Below are 16,270 nucleotides of genomic sequence, written 5' to 3' on the forward strand. Positions count from 1 at the left end.
AATCCTATTGTTCTTTTAGTGTCACTGCGTGTGCTTACAATGCCAGACAACATTCAAATGCAAATTATTCACTCTCCCCAAGTGTGAATCAGCTGTTCTCACCTATACATATTAACCTATACGTTCTCACCTAAACTGTTTAGGTAAAATTCCACCTATACAAGTGTGACAAATATGCAAAGAAAAAAATAGGAAGGGGCAAATACTTTTTCATGGCACTTCACATGTAGTCAGATTGTTCCACTGGGCTGAAACTGTGGCAGGTGGAGTTATAGCACTTTTCAAATCACACTTACTATACACTGATATGAATAACTTTGAATGACGAATGCGTTAATATGATCTCGGGCTTGCTCCACATTATAAAAGCAAAGCGCGGAGTTTAGTCCGAGATCAGGGAAGTACGTGATGTGGTGGAAAATAGGCAGTGGCGGTTCTACACTGAATTGCTCCGCGGGCGAGACTCCCTCCCGCCCCCCTGTCAGCGCCACTTCTAACCAACCAAACCCCCTCTCTGACGTCTGCTCGGTCTTGGTAATTTGTTTTAAAACCCCCAATTCTGTGAATTCCCCCAGCAGCGAAACCGGTTTGATGACTTCACACCTGTTATAAAGGTGAGATGGGGGATTACAGTAACTGTGTGTGCGCTTCACCTCGGAGCGCGCTGTCGCGTTGTATTCAATGAATAGACTAAAACTAAATCATGTTTGCTTCAGCATTGGAAACAATAGTGTATTAGATTAACTTTATTAAAGATTATACACTTTTGTATTCTTTGTCCACACACGTGCACTAAAAAAAATAACTTGTAAGATTTACTTAATAAAATCCTCGTAACAATTTGCACACATAGATTTTAAGTAAATTTTATTGCTCCAATATTTAGTAAAACTCACCCGTAATTGTCAGGTAAAATCTACTTAACAATTAAATTAACAATTAAATTAATGTCGTGGAAATTAATTGAAGACTCAGGCTTTGGTTTTCAGAAGATAACGACCTTTATTTATCATGCAATAACGGCCGGGGGAGACTGCAGTGTCACACTGAGCTCTGAACGCTTTTCGTTTAAATACCCTCTGATACAATGGAGTATTCAGTATACAGTGATGTTCCACAACAGCTGGGTTTCTTTAAATTCCCCCGTTCTATGTATACCTCACCTTCCTCGGCAAGCACATTCCAGGAGGCCTTATATGGTTAGATTTTGCACGTACAATTCCCTATCCTATGTATAGCTTGGATTCCTAGGCAAGCACTTCTCAAATTGACTACAGAAAATGACTATTATGTTCCAATGGGTACCTAAAAGTAAGTGATATCACATAAAACCAAATAGAAATTATTACCATATTAACAATCAAAAAAATTAAGTAAAAGTTAGATAATTATATTTAATGCACAAGTTAGATTTATTTAAAATAATCTAGTAAAGTTAATTTATTGTTGTATCAGCAGGAACCTTGATTTTATGAAATTATTAAGTAAATCTTACTATCATTTTGTTTTATGAGATTTTCCCTTACTTGGTTTTATTAATTTATATTACTCCCTATAATAATGTACACATTACTAATTTATGTTTTGCAAAGAAACTTAAGTAATTATTTCATCTATATCTTTCATAAATCACAACTAAAATATAATTAAACAGTTTATTCACCAACATTACCAAATATTTTTGACATTCACAGTCTAGATACAGGTTGTCTTTTTAATAAATGTGCATTCAGATAAATTTTGCATCCATAGGAACATCTGCACAGCACCAGGGCCTGAAATACTCGTTTTAAACAAAATTGTGTAAAATAATAATAATAAATTAATTAATTAATAAAATACAGCATTCATTTAGAAATAAAATACAGCAGAAAATACATTAAACAAACTGTAGAATAAACTTTAAAACTTAATAGCCCTCTGTAGCAGTGAAGTTGCAACATTCAAATCAGCACTCCGTAATAGTGCACTTAAAAGTATGCCATTGAAACTTAACGCATTAAAACATTTTAAGCTGAACATGTAAATACAAGTAGTCAAGCCATATCAAATGTTTTAAAATGATAACTTTATCTTTAAAGCTTGCACTTTTGGTGATAACTTAATCCCACCAAGTTCTAAAAGAACTTTCTGAAATAGCTCAAATGTGTAGCGCAGTGCTCGGGGGTCTGCAAGGTTTATGGCATAAATTATTCCCATAAGCAGTGCACATGCATTTGCAGTATTGCCACATTCTTGCAAAATTTCCTTTCCTTCAAGGATTATGGATACACCAACTGGTTCCTCCCCTTCAACAGCACGGACAACAAGGATTTTAAGAATGTGCAAACTGGCATCACTTTGTCTGTCCTCCTGCATAAAATTTACAAGTAAATAAAAAAAAAAAAATATTTTGAGAAACAAAAAAAATCTGAATTGCTTCAATCACCTGTGATGACTTCATTATCACAGAGAAAAAATAATAATAAAAATGATTGATAATAAAAAATGAACATCACTTCATATACTTCAGATTGTTAAACTTGGGTTAAATTGCTTTAGCAATAATCTTGCATCAGTAAAACATTCTAAAACATGTCATGAGATGGCTACACTCCATAAATTACTCTGCACCTTTACAGTGTCAGGAAATCCTATGATGAATGCTGAGTTTGTATTTAAAGGGTTAGTCCAAACATGAAAATTCTTTCAATCATTACTCAGATTTATGTATTCATTTGCATTTGGTATATGCTTCTGTCCAATGCAACAAACACTATATTCAAAGTACAAGTTTTTATTTATAACTTGTAATTTACAATTACTTGCTTTTCCTGGGAATCAAACCCATGACCTTGGTAGCACCATGCTCTACTGTTTGAGCTAGATAAACTGTAGATGGTCATTACTAAGCAGGAAATGTCCACCCCTTCATCTAACTTTATCTTGTAGTGAATTTAACATTTTAAATTGTATAATTAATAAGAAAACAATGCTTTACCAGGCAATCATCAGAGATCCTCTTCAGATTCACGTCTCAGCTCTACGCTTTGTTTCTGTGAAAATATTTACATTGTATCATTACATAATCTTTTATTAGTACAACTACATTTAGCCATTTCTTCATCTTTTGTAAGTTTGCCTTTATCCAAAGAAAATTACAAAAGAGAAAGGCATCAAGCATGTCAAGCAGTGCTACTAACACAAAGTTTCTGACATTGTTAGAAAAATACAAGATAGAATAGTGAGGGATTAAGGAAAAAGTGAGAAGCAAGAATCATGTGTGGAAAGATTAAGCATGCAAGGTCACAGGATGACTACTTCTTTTTCTTGTCTGCAATGCGATTTGGATAAATTAGAGCTTCTGTCAATACTGTTTGAACATATGTACAGGTTCATTACAGTTGAAATTTAACTTGTAACTTATTAATAAAATTCGGATTAAAAAAAAACGTTTATTGCTAGTGCTCTTTTACCATTTAATGCTTTAACACATCTGACTCAGTTTGTTCAGAAAGGTCATCTCACTGGCGAGCCTTTCTCTGAACACGCCGTTTTCACAAGGGGTGGGGGTAAGAAACACGCATCTCGGTTTATTAAACCACGCGCTCGGTTCGTTATTATTTTATTTATTTATTTATTTATTTATTTATTTTTATTTTTACCACAGTACCCCTGGGGGGCTCAGTAGGTTCAGGTTTTTACACGAAAAACGGTGTTTTGTGAATCTTCACACTATTAAAAACTGAAATATTGCTAATTGTACGTCCTGAGATTAAGATGAACATTAATTGCCAAATTAACCAGAAATAAGACCACTGCAGAAATCTCCACAACAACATCATGCAATAGTGAGGACTTCATGAACTTTTTTAATAATAAAATTGTAAATATTAGGCATAAAATTGAGGTTTTGAAACCGAACAATGTAATTGATGCAGATGTTAATCTAGCCATGTCAGACCAGAACCTAGAATACTTTACTCCCCTTGAAGAGAATGAACTAATTTCACTCATCTCTTCTTCAAATTCATCAACCTGTATATTAGATCCTGTACCGACACATTTTCTTAAACAGATAGTACCAGCAATAATAGAACCCCTGTTGAGAATAATTAATTCTTCACTCAGCATTGGATATGTTCCAAAATCTTTTAAATTAGCAGTTATCAAACCAATAATTAAGAAACCTGACCTCGACCCCTGTCAGCTGTCCAGTTACAGACCAATATCAAACCTCCCCTTTATCTCTAAGATCCTGGAAAAGATAGTAGCGGAGCAGCTATGCTCATATATACATAGGAATGGCATACATGAACTGTATCAGTCAGGATTTAGGCCTCATCACAGTACAGAGACAGCGCTCGTTAAAGTAGTAAATGACATTCTATTGGCCTCTGATCAGGGTTGTGTAACTATGCTTGTATTACTTGACCTCAGTGCAGCTTTTGACACTGTTGATCACGCTATTCTTCTTCACAGATTAGAAAATGTAGTGGGAATTAAGGGTACAGCCCTCTCCTGGCTCAGATCCTATCTGACCCATCGTTATCAGTATGTAGACTTAAATGGTGATTATTCTGCATGTTCTCTAGTGGAGTTTGGCGTTCCGCAGGGTTCAGTTTTAGGTCCACTGCTTTTTTCCCTTTACATGCTTCCTCTGGGCAACATAATCCGTAAGCATGGTATTAGTTTTCATTGTTATGCTGATGATACACAGTTATATGTCTCAGCAAAACCTGATGAGAAAAAACAGCTTACTAAAATTGAGCAATGTGTGCAGGACATAAGAAATTGGATGCTAACTAACTTCCTTCTGCTAAATCCGGATAAGACAGAAGTTCTAGTCATAGGACCGCATACAGCTAGGAGTAAAATTTTAGATCATACCGTAACTTTAGATGGCCTTTCTGTTCCATCAAATGCAACAGTGAAAGACCTTGGTGTGATTATTGATTCCAGCCTTTCATTTGAAGCACATGTAGATAATATTACCAGGATAGCATTCTTTCACCTCAGAAATATTGCCAGAATAAGAAATTTATTGTCGCTAAACGACGCAGAAAAACTAGTTCATGCTTTTATCACCTCTAGGTTGGACTATTGTAATGCCTTACTGTCTGGTTGTTCAGCTAGATGCATAAATAAGCTTCAGCTAGTCCAGAATGCAGCAGCGAGAGTCCTCACCAGAACCAGAAGATATGAGCACATCACCCCTATCTTATCTTCACTCCATTGGCTCCCTGTGAAATTTCGCATTGATTTTAAAATACTACTCTTGACATATAAAGCATTAAATGGTCTCGCGCCGCAGTACCTGAGCGAACTGCTAGTGTCTTACGATCCGCCACGCCTACTTCGATCAAAGGATGCAGGCTGCTTGTCAGTACCGCGTATTATGAAAAATACAGCTGGGGGCAGAGCTTTTTCTTACAAAGCCCCAAAGTTATGGAATAGTCTTCCAAATAGTGTTCGGGACTCAGACACAGTCTCAGTGTTTAAGTCCAGGCTAAAAACCTATTTATTTAGCCGAGCATTTTTATAAATAGATTTGCCATAGGTAAAGGAGCAGATCTGGGGGACTCATGGACGTAGAGTATTATGGTGAACTGGTATGTTTGGATGCTGTCTTCCTCACTCTCATTGATCACTCAGGTTTGCTGACGGTGAGGGGATTGTTTGCTTTACATGTCAGGAAGCCCTCATGTTTGTGTTTCCTTCTGGCTCTCCCTTTTAGTTATGCTGTCATAGTTAGTCCTGCCGGAGTCTCTGCTTGCACGCTACAGTTAATATACATTCACATTATACATTGTGTGACTGTGACCATACCTAACTGCCATCTCTCCTTTTCTTCTCTTTCCCCCCCTCTTTCTTTTTCCTCTCTCCTCCTGTCCCCCCCTTTCACTCTTTCTCTCTCTCTCTGTCGAGCTACACATGTCGTTCCTGAGCTGCCAGTGATCCAGACTCCCTCTGCCCTCCGGACCTGTCTGACCCATCCTGGTGCCCCGCTTCTGGCTGAAGATCTCGTCACATGGATGCCCCGTGTGTCTCTCTGGGATGCGTCTGGTGTCTGGGAATGATTCTCTCTACCTAGAAGATGGTTCTGGCCTTGACTGGTGTTGGCAACTGTTTCTCTGGGGACTTGACAGTTCGATAGTTCATGACTGGAACTTCTTACAAGTCTACCTGGGTCTTCAATAACTACCTGGACTCCATATTAACATCAATTAACATCAGCTATTATAGCTGAACTGCCTCCCACCCTACACACTGTATAAATGCAGATCATTTACTGCTTTTTGTTTCACCCAAATGAGGATGGGTTCCCTGTTGAGTCTGGTTCCTCTCAAGGTTTCTTCCTCTTACCATCTCAGGGAGTTTTTCCTTGCCACTGTCGCCCTCGGCTTGCTCACCAGGGACAAACTGACCATTTTGATTCATACAAATTCACATTTCATACAAACCTAAATAATTCTTTTGACTATGTAAAGCTGCTTTGCGGCAATGAAAATTGCTAAAAGCGCTATACAAATAAAATTGAATTGAATTGAATTGAATTGGGGGTCATGAAAGTGAGAAACACATCCAAAACAGAAAGGTAAACTTACCTCGAACACGCCAAACTCCAGCTCCAGCCACGCCGTGCTGTACCTCCGTGATGATCCCCAACCGACTGATCCACAGCGCGGGTACAGCGTCTCCAAACACGCATGCGCGGTTTAATTTGAAATTTAAACTAAACTTAAAAAGTAAAAATTACTTAATATTATTAGGTTTATGTGCAGTGACTATAAAACATGTAAATGTTACAAGTAAATACATAATAATATTTAACTCTTTCCACTTAGTTAATTTATTGCACGAATTAAATGTGTAGGTATTTAAACTTTTACTTAGAAAATTCTAGTTCTCCTTGAAATGTATTTTTACAATGTAAAAATTATGATGGTTAATTTAATAAATTTTACCACACCAAAAAATCATTTTTTTCAGTGTCGGCAATTTTTAGATATTGATCCTTTCTCGATGCAGCGAATTTTCTGAGCAAATTAATAATAATTTCCATGAATGAAAAGGAGGAAGAAGAAAAGGTTACCCGAAAATAAGAAAAAGCTTTAGAGGTAAATGCTGTGAAATGCTTCAAATGAACAGATTCTGCCTATAACAGGTCAGGGACAGTGAGGCTGGACCCAGCAGCGCACCACATCCCACATCATAATACATGCTGATGATGACCAACACGTCTCCCCTCATCTACCAGAGCCAAGTAAAAAGAATGGCAATCAAACAGAATAAAATTAGTAGCAGCATTAACTTGTGCTAGTTATTATTATTATGGTGGTCAATATTAATTGAAATAATGTTTCTCAGCATTATTTCGTGTTAATATTGACTACCATAATAATTAAAATAAGTAACTAGTTTACTAGCGTGAGCTACTGCTGCTACTGATTTTATTTCAGCTTACCTGTTCAGTTTTATTGCCATTCCTTTTAAAATATTGTCTTTATAGATTTATATGTTGTTTGTCTTGATGTTCTTTTTTTTGTTTGTTTGTTTGACCCAATATATGTTCAGTGATACTTCAAATAACATGTTTAAATAGCATTGATTTCTGTATTGTGTTATATTTTTATACTAGTAACTGGTGTTAAAAATGTATCTCTACATTAAGGAGCCAATGTATTATGGTGTGGGCTGCTGTGGGCCAGGAAGTCCAGGGCCACTTTTTGGTCCCAGTCGGCCCCTGTAATAACGAATGGAGAAAGCGCAGTCGAAGCCCGGGGATTCTGCGTTCCGCGAGGGCCAGTCGTGAATAGCTGATACTCAGTGACAGCCAATGAAATTGAAGCATTTTTGCCGCTTTCCACGTGGTGTGGCGTTGCTTAAATAATATCCGTATAATATCCGTATATCCTATAAAATCGTCCAGACCCTGGTTCGAATCCCGCTCTGGGTGAAAATGTAATAAATGTGAATCCTTTGTTTTACACTTTTTGCTTATGATAATCATTAAATTATAGTAACTGTGAGGTGAGTGCTAATGTGTTTCATAGCTTAAACAAAAAAAAAATTCTCAATTGCAAACATGCATTTAGTACTGAAGCATAAGTTGATAATGTAATGGCATTTTAGCGAATAGCACCAGCATATTGAGCACTGGCTGGGAATCGAACCCGAGCCTCCCGCATGGCAGGCGAATCACCTACCACTGAGCCACCAGTACCCGTCTGCGTTTAAAGCGCATAAAAACAATAAAACAATACTGTTATAGGCTAACGTCATACATCTTTGTAGTCCTTTTGCACACGCGCGGGTGCGTTACAATAATAAGAATAATAAATTCGAAGAACTACTACTACTACTAATAATAATTCTGAATGAAAATAATGAATAAATACATAACAGTTTGAGCTTGACACGTTTATGAGCTCTGTCGCTTGCTGTCAATGGGCGACTAAGAGACATAACATTTTTCGGCTTCAGTAGACACAATACTTTAGACTGAAACACGACTGCCCCCTACAGGTATTATAGGGCATTTTCACAGCTTGCCGCGCGCAACCGCGGCAAGTCGTGGGATCCCTTTTCCGAAAACGTGCGTTTTTAAAGGCCAGATCTGTATCGTCTTTTTGTAACATCCAACACTGTCTGGACATTCATGGCCACTTTGGACACACTCAAGCACACTTTGCACTACAAATTTATATTTTATATTTTCTACATATTTATATTTCCTCTATGGACCACTGCACAAATCACTTTAATAAGACACTTTATCATACTTATATTTTCATATTTATATCTTCATCTATGGACCACTGCACAAATCACTTTAAATAAGATACTTTACGAAGTCACGTTTTATGCATATTTGCACACCCCAGCCATTTCAAACTTCAAAATTTCTGTTTTTGACAAATTTCTATTTCTATTTTCTTTTCTATATTTCTATATTTGTTATATTGATATTTTGTTCTATATTGATATTCTGTTCTTATTTGTAAAGTATATTTTACTTTGTACAGTACATTTCACCAGTTAATCTTATTTTCTAACATATTTCTTTTATTACAGTATATTTTACTTTGTACAGCATATTTTACTAGTTAATTTTATTTTTAGTTAATTTTATTTTTAACGTATTTCTTTTATATATATTTATTTTCTTATGTAAAAGCTTTTATTATTTTTTAAGGTTACTGGCAGTTGTTAGCATTTCACTGCATATTGTACTGTGTATGACGGTGTATGTGACAAATAAAATTTGAATTTGATCAACGATATTCAAATATATCGAAGTCGATGGCACAAAAACACGGGATGAATAAGGCTTGCTCCAAGAGCGAGTTAACTTGCTGTGGAGGTCACTAAAGGGCCAGGGGTAGCTCAGTGGTTAAGGCATTGGACTACGGTTCGTAAGATCCCAGGTTCAAACCTCACAACCCCAAGTTGCCACTGTTGGGCCCTTGAGCAAGGCCCTTAACCCTCAACTGCTCAGATGTATAATGAGATAAAAATGTAAGTCGCTCTGGATAAGAGCTTCTGCCAAATGCCTAAATGTAAGTAGGGGAGAGAGCGTCGTTGAGGCACCTGCCACCCGACAGAAATCTGTCATCTAATTTAGATCATTAGATTTAGGAAAAGCTGGCTCCTGCGGCCAGTCAATATGCAGCCGCTCGACTGCGCGTTATTACTTCAAGCAGTTCCTCAAACTCTTTGTCATTAATAGAGGAGGGTTCTGATGAATCTACTTCCATTTCTGCAGAAGCAAGGGAGGAGGTCTCTCCTGCACAATCACGAGAAGCGGACGGAGAAACTTCCTGATCGAGAGAGAGCGGGAGAGAAAGGAGGGGATACTCCGTCTCGTGCGCCTCTTCCATATCTGCACGTGAGCCCCAGGAATGCGCCGAGGCTCGTGGTTTCTCTTTAAAGAAAGCGAGGCGCGCGCGAAGCACCTTTTTGGGGAGGAGGTCACAGTGCTCACACTCTCCTTGAAGCCCAAGGAGAGCGTGATCTTCACCCAAACTCTGAAAACAAAAAGTATGGAGATCGCCCTCCGATAGGGTTCTATCACACGGAGGAAAACATCTCGTTTGAAACTCAGCCATCTTATCAGTGAGTCAAACACTATTTGTTCTTTGTTTACACACACACACGAACACAAGACGTCCCAAAGACAAAATTATCTGAGGAATTTTTTTTCCTATTTATAATCTGCAGGTGCACTTCATCAGATGACGTCACCTGACCGAGGTTATATATGCCAAAATTTGGCGTGTTTGATACACACATGCTTCACAACCGGCAACACAAAAGATGTTCCCATAGCGTTTTCACGCAGCATCTCGTTCCCGCTTTTTCAGGGAACAGGGTTACAGCAAAGTAACCCGAGACGATTCTAATAAATAACATTTGTAATGACCTCAAACATTACAGGCATGACAGAAATAGGCATTGTTCTGGTGTAAAATTGAAATAGCAAGCAACAGATAACAAATAAATACACTTTAACAAAAAATATGATATATTAAGATTAAAATTTTACTTTATGTAATAAAGAAAAAAAGAAGAATGAGTTCTGGGGCTGCAGTGTACTTCATCGTTAAATAAAAAGTTTGTGGAAATGTTAATGCAACACACAAAATGTAAAACAAAAACTCTTCAGAGGATAATTACTCTGATCTAAAACCTAAAATTGGCGAATAACTTATTACGGATAACAAATAAGTCAGAAGAGATGTTTCTGACTGTGTGAACTGTACACACAATCATTCACCGATACCACTTCCACATTACTGGAACTCGGCTGGAAGTTATTGCCACACCCCCTGTACAGCCCTGACCTTGCTTCAAGACATTTCCACATGTTTGGGCCAGTAAAGGAGTTCCTGGGAGGCCAGCGTGTCAGATGTAAAGCAGGCAGTGGCGTCCTGAGAAAACTTTGTATCTTGATGGTATCCAAGCACTAGTAAAACACTGGAATAAGTGTACTTGTATTAGTATATCAGGGGTTATATAGAGAAATAAAGGGAGTTTTACCCTCTGTGTTCTGCTATTTATTTATGTGCTGTAACGGCAAAGAGTAAAGCATTTTTTACAAGAAAAAGTATAAATTATTTATAAATTATTTTCCTATCTAAATTTTAAGATTAGCCTATATATGCTACTATGAACTACCTCAAATTCAGCTGCCCTTGGCTTCCCTCCTTCTCCTCTTCTCCCTCACACCCCTCTTTGTAGGTACCATTCAAAAGAAGATGTAAGAGCAAAATATATTTCCTCTGGTCCTGTGTTCTGCCTTGAATGTGTGCATGAGCACCAAATCCCAGAGTCTTCATCCTACAAATATGTTGCCATGATGCCAGCTCAATGTCTGCTCAAAAGGATACTGGATTTGTCATAAGGGTGTTTATGGGTAAAAAAATGACTCAAGGGGTTTAACAGTTTGTCAAATCAAGCCTCTGCCAGGAAACTAATTAACTGCAAAATAAATGCATGTTACAATTCGACTTAATTTAATTTCTATTTAATTTTATTTGTATAGCGCTTTTAACACTGCTCATTGCCATGAAGCAGCTTTACAGAATCAAAAGCTCATAGAAATGTGTATGAATTGTGAGCAAATGTGTATGAATCAAAATGATTAGTTTGTCCCTGATGAGCAAACTGAGGGCGACGGTGGCAAGAAAAAGTTCTTTGAGATGGCAAAAGGAAGAAACTTTGACAGGAACCACACTCAACAGGAAACCCATCCTCATATGACTAAAAACAAATAGCAGGGATTGATCTGCAGTCATTCTGTAAGTTAGGAGGCTGGACGTTCAGTATAACAGGAGATGTTTTTAAGTTAATATGGAGTCCAGTTTGTTATTGGAGGCTCAGGTAGACTGTAGGACTGCAGTCACCAGTCCTCAGAGAACAGCTGTCTGCATCAGCCGAGGCCGGGACCATCTTCGTGGAAAAAATGGAACCATCCCCAGTCACCACATGCATCCCAGACAGACCACACGGGGCATCCATGTGACGAGATCTCCAGAATGAGGCACCAGGACGAGTCAGACAGGTCCAGAGGGCAAAAAGGGTCACTGGCAGCTCAGGAGCAACATGTGTAACTTGACGGAGAGAGAGCATCTAACATACGAGTTTACCATAATACTCTACGTCAATGAGTCCCCCAGATCTGCTTCTTTACCTAAGGCAAATCTATTTACAAAAATGTTTGGCTAAATAAAAAAAAAGTTTTTAGCCTAGACCCAAACACTAAGACTATGTCTGAATCCTGAACATTAATTGGAAGACTATTCCATAACTTTGGGGCTATGTAAGAAAAAGCTTTGCCTCCTGCTGTAGTTTTCATATTATGTGGTACTGACAAGACACTAATAGTTCACTCAGATACTGCGGGAAAAAAAAGATACTGCGGCGGGAGACCATTTAATGCTTTATCCCACTGCGCAACGTGACGTCGTAGTGACCTCTTTTCCATGTCATTTTTGGACGTCCAATTTCCGTCCATTGATGGGGTTGTTTTGTAACACCAGGCGACGTCTTTTTTTCGACGTCTACCGCACGTCTAATGTTGACGTCGGTGGAACGTCTTTCCCATGTCATTTTTGGACGTCCAATTAAAGTCTTTCATAAGATAGGAATAAGGTGGATAGGCTACCATGATTTATTTATATAAAATATAATTTACATAAATTTATAGATATATTTATTTTAATATTGCAGCGGTTTACCACCTACTGCCGGAAGGATTTTGGAGAACAAGTGAGCTTGCTTGGTGCTCAATGCTAATTGCTAGGAGTACTTTATTTACACACAGCACTCCATAGCATAAGCAACACATTCACCCGGAACCCCCACTTAATTCAGCCTAAGCATAAACCAGGGAACATTTAACAGGACACAAACATGGCCGAAGCCACTAGCCCAAACAAACTTCCCGAACATGGTGAACACACAGAAACCCTCCCGCAATGCATGATGGTCGTCAGCTGTCGCCCCGCCTAACCCAACAATACAATATAAAATAAAAATTTAAATGACTTGATTATAGGCTACTTTAAATTTTTTTTTTTTTTTTTTTTTTTATTTCCCGGCCTGTCAGTATCACAGATAACACATAGCAGAGTGTATGTGTAGCTGTTCTACCATCATTCACAGCCATTTTTTTTTTTTTTTTTTTTTGTTTCCCATATTATAACGGACAAGACCGGGGGACCAAAAAAAGAGAAGAGAGTAAAAAAAAAAAAAAAAAAAAGGGAATAAAAATAAATAAACAAACAAACAATTGAGGGGGAAAAATAAAAGGGAAAAGAGAAAAAAAAAAAAGGGAGGGGGGGTGGGAGGGGGGAGAGAATACAATCAAAATTTGCTTCCGCACCTGCCGAAGAAAAAGAGAAAAAAAACAACAGAAGACACAACAGCAGAGAAACCGCAGCCACAACTAACACCTGCACGACTCGCGGCAAACCACAAATCCCAAAACCTGTTGATTAATAAAATATTTTGAAATAAACATTTTGTTTTGAAGCAACAGCAAAGACAGTGTGTGTGTGAGCACCTGTTTGTACACCAGTGTGAGCGTTTGTGTGCACACCTGTGTGTGTGAGCGCGCTTGTGTTCATAGGACTCCTCCATGTAAATGTTTAATAGTGTGTGTGGGGGACCATAGTCCCGTCTCGCGAGGCATGGAGCAGATACGGCGGAGACACGGGTTCCAGACATCCAGAGGCCCCCCAGAGCACAGGAGTCTCAGGAGAACCACCGCAGGGACAGCCCCCCCACCCCGAAAGGGGCAGCGGAGAGCCCAGAGGGGGGTCATCTAGCAGCCCCAGTGCAGACGCCCCAGGGGGCCGTGGTGACAGGACCGCGGGCTCCGCCGGTGGTCGTCCACTCCGAGGCAGTCCGGTCCCTGGGTCCAGAGATCCCAGGGCCCCCCCCATCCACCAGCCGGTGCCCAGCCAAGCCAGGAGAGCCAGACTCCGCCCAGCGACCGCCGCGAGTGAGCCAGCGCTCACCCGAGCGCCCCGCCCCGGAGCGAGAAACCAACAACCCACCAGCGGCTGGGGGCACCCCACAGCTGTGTGTGGTGGCAGAGCAGGGAGGGCCTCGGATGTTGAGAGAGGTGGAGTCTAGGACCTGACCTGACACCTAAACGTAGACAGCCAGGCACACACATACACAAACATACATTCCCACCCTCATACACACAAACAAATATTCACACACTCACACATGTAGACACACAAAAATAGACAGTATACACACTCACACTCCCCATATACCCACTTCCCTCCGTTGTGGGGACAGAAAGACCCCCCCTGGTCCCCGCAGCAGCGGAAAGGACCACCAGCCCAGACCCAGACCGAACGGCCAGCTCCTCCTCTCAGCCCCCGGCCCTGGACCGCGGATAGAGAACGGGGGTGTGGAAAAAAAGGAAGACCCCCGCTTCGCTCCTCTCGCTCTAATGTAGATTATAGGCTACTTTAAATAAAATAAAAACTGTTAGGGAAACAGGAAAATGTAAAAAATGTATTCATATGTATAATCATATGTTGATAGGCACTATTTTGTAAAACACATTTACTGCCACTGCCATAGACGTCAAAATGACGTCCAAAAAAAATAAGCCAGATTAGGTCGTCAAAATGACGTCAAAACGACGTCCAAGTTGGGTCATGGTTGGACCTAGTGGACCTAGTTTGGACGTCGAATAGATGTTCAGAACTGGTCATGGACCGACGGACCCAATATAGACGTGATCTGCACGTCGGTGGTACAGCGCAACGGGGGTTATTATTTACTATTAAAGAAAATTATGATGACCTGTTACGGCGTGCGCCTGTGATGGGTGTGTGCCCAAATCTACTATTGATACTCGCTCACTCTGTAGTCTCCCTGAATAGGCGGCAAAGGGACGGAGCCGCTTGTTCGTTTCGGCTGGCGATAATTAACGTTAATATGATCTCGGGCTTGCTCCACATTATAAAAGCAAAGCGCGGAGTTTAGTCCGGGAAGTACGTGATGTGGTGGAGAATAGGCAGTGGCGTTTTTACACTGAATTGCTCCCCGGACGAGACTCCCTCCCGCCCCCGTCATCGCCACTTCTAACCCCCCTGCGCGATGTGTATAAATCAATGTGTGTGTGAATAATATGAAATTTTATTTGATATAGGTATATATTAAATCATGCTAGGGTACTTTTAAATCCAACTATGAAGTCTGATTTAATTGTTACCATTAAACATTTTATATCTACGTGTTTATTTTTCTATTTATGTTTATGTTTTGCTGGCGAAATACATTTCAGGCAGAGACGTCTACTCGGTCTTGTTAATTCGTTTTAAAACCCCCAATTCTGCGAATTCTCCCAGCAGCGAAACCGGTTTGATGACTTCACACCTGTTGTAAAGGTGAGATGGGGGATTACAGTAACTGTGGGTGCGCTACACCTCGGAGCGCGCTGTCACGTTGTATTCAAAGAATAGACTAAAACAAAATCATGTTTGCTTCAGCATTGGAAACAATATTGTATTAGGCTAACTTTATTAAAGATTATACACTTTTGTATTCTTTGTTCACACACGTGGGCATCTTTAAATTTTTAGATATTGATCCTTTCTTGATGCAGCGAATTTTATGAGCAAATTAATAATAATTTCCATGAATAAAAAGGAGAAAGAAGGTTATGCGAAAATAAAAAAAGCTTTAGAGGTAAATGCTGCAAAATGCTTCAAATGAACAGATTCTGCCTATAACAGGTCAGGGACAGTGAGGCTGGATCCAGCAGCGCACCACATCCCACATCATAATACACTGGCTCAATAAAGTGGAGATTAATTTTTAAAACTACTTACTATAAAAATATAACACAATACAAAAACGTAAAACAAAGTTTCACTGAACATATATTGGGTCATATTTGTAAAACTAAGTAAAGAATAATAAGTCAAACAACATATAAAACTACAATATTTTCAGTGTCCAGTAGCACCAGTCTCACAGAGACCCAGCAGGCTTAAAAACAGTTTGACAGCAAAATAAGACATTTTGTCAGTATTGTGATTTTTTTATTTATTTATGTATTTCAAAAGATGCAAGACAATACTGCCAAAATGTATCATTTACATGCTGTTAAAAAATATTATTGAGTCACAAGGGTGGTAAAAAGCTATTCATATCATTCAAAGTTATTCATATATATCAGTGTAGTTAGTATGATTTTGAAAGTGCTTTAACTCCACCTGGCACAGTTTAATCCCAGTGAAACAATCTGACTACA

At 39.1% G+C, this 16,270-nt stretch overlaps 1 long non-coding RNA gene across 1 annotated transcript; it reads right to left on the bottom strand.

Annotated features, from left to right (window-relative positions):
* Positions 1-2,106: 2,106 nt before the first annotated feature.
* LOC128532999 (uncharacterized) lies at positions 2,107-6,715 on the bottom strand. Its single transcript, XR_008361334.1, has 3 exons — positions 6,588-6,715; positions 2,981-3,035; positions 2,107-2,352 (listed from the first exon to the last, which is right to left on the bottom strand). It is a non-coding gene; the product is annotated as an uncharacterized LOC128532999 (long non-coding RNA).
* Positions 6,716-16,270: the final 9,555 nt, after the last annotated feature.

This window comes from Clarias gariepinus, chromosome 11, assembly GCF_024256425.1.
Source record: "Clarias gariepinus isolate MV-2021 ecotype Netherlands chromosome 11, CGAR_prim_01v2, whole genome shotgun sequence".
Classification (NCBI taxonomy): Eukaryota; Metazoa; Chordata; class Actinopteri; order Siluriformes; family Clariidae; genus Clarias; species Clarias gariepinus.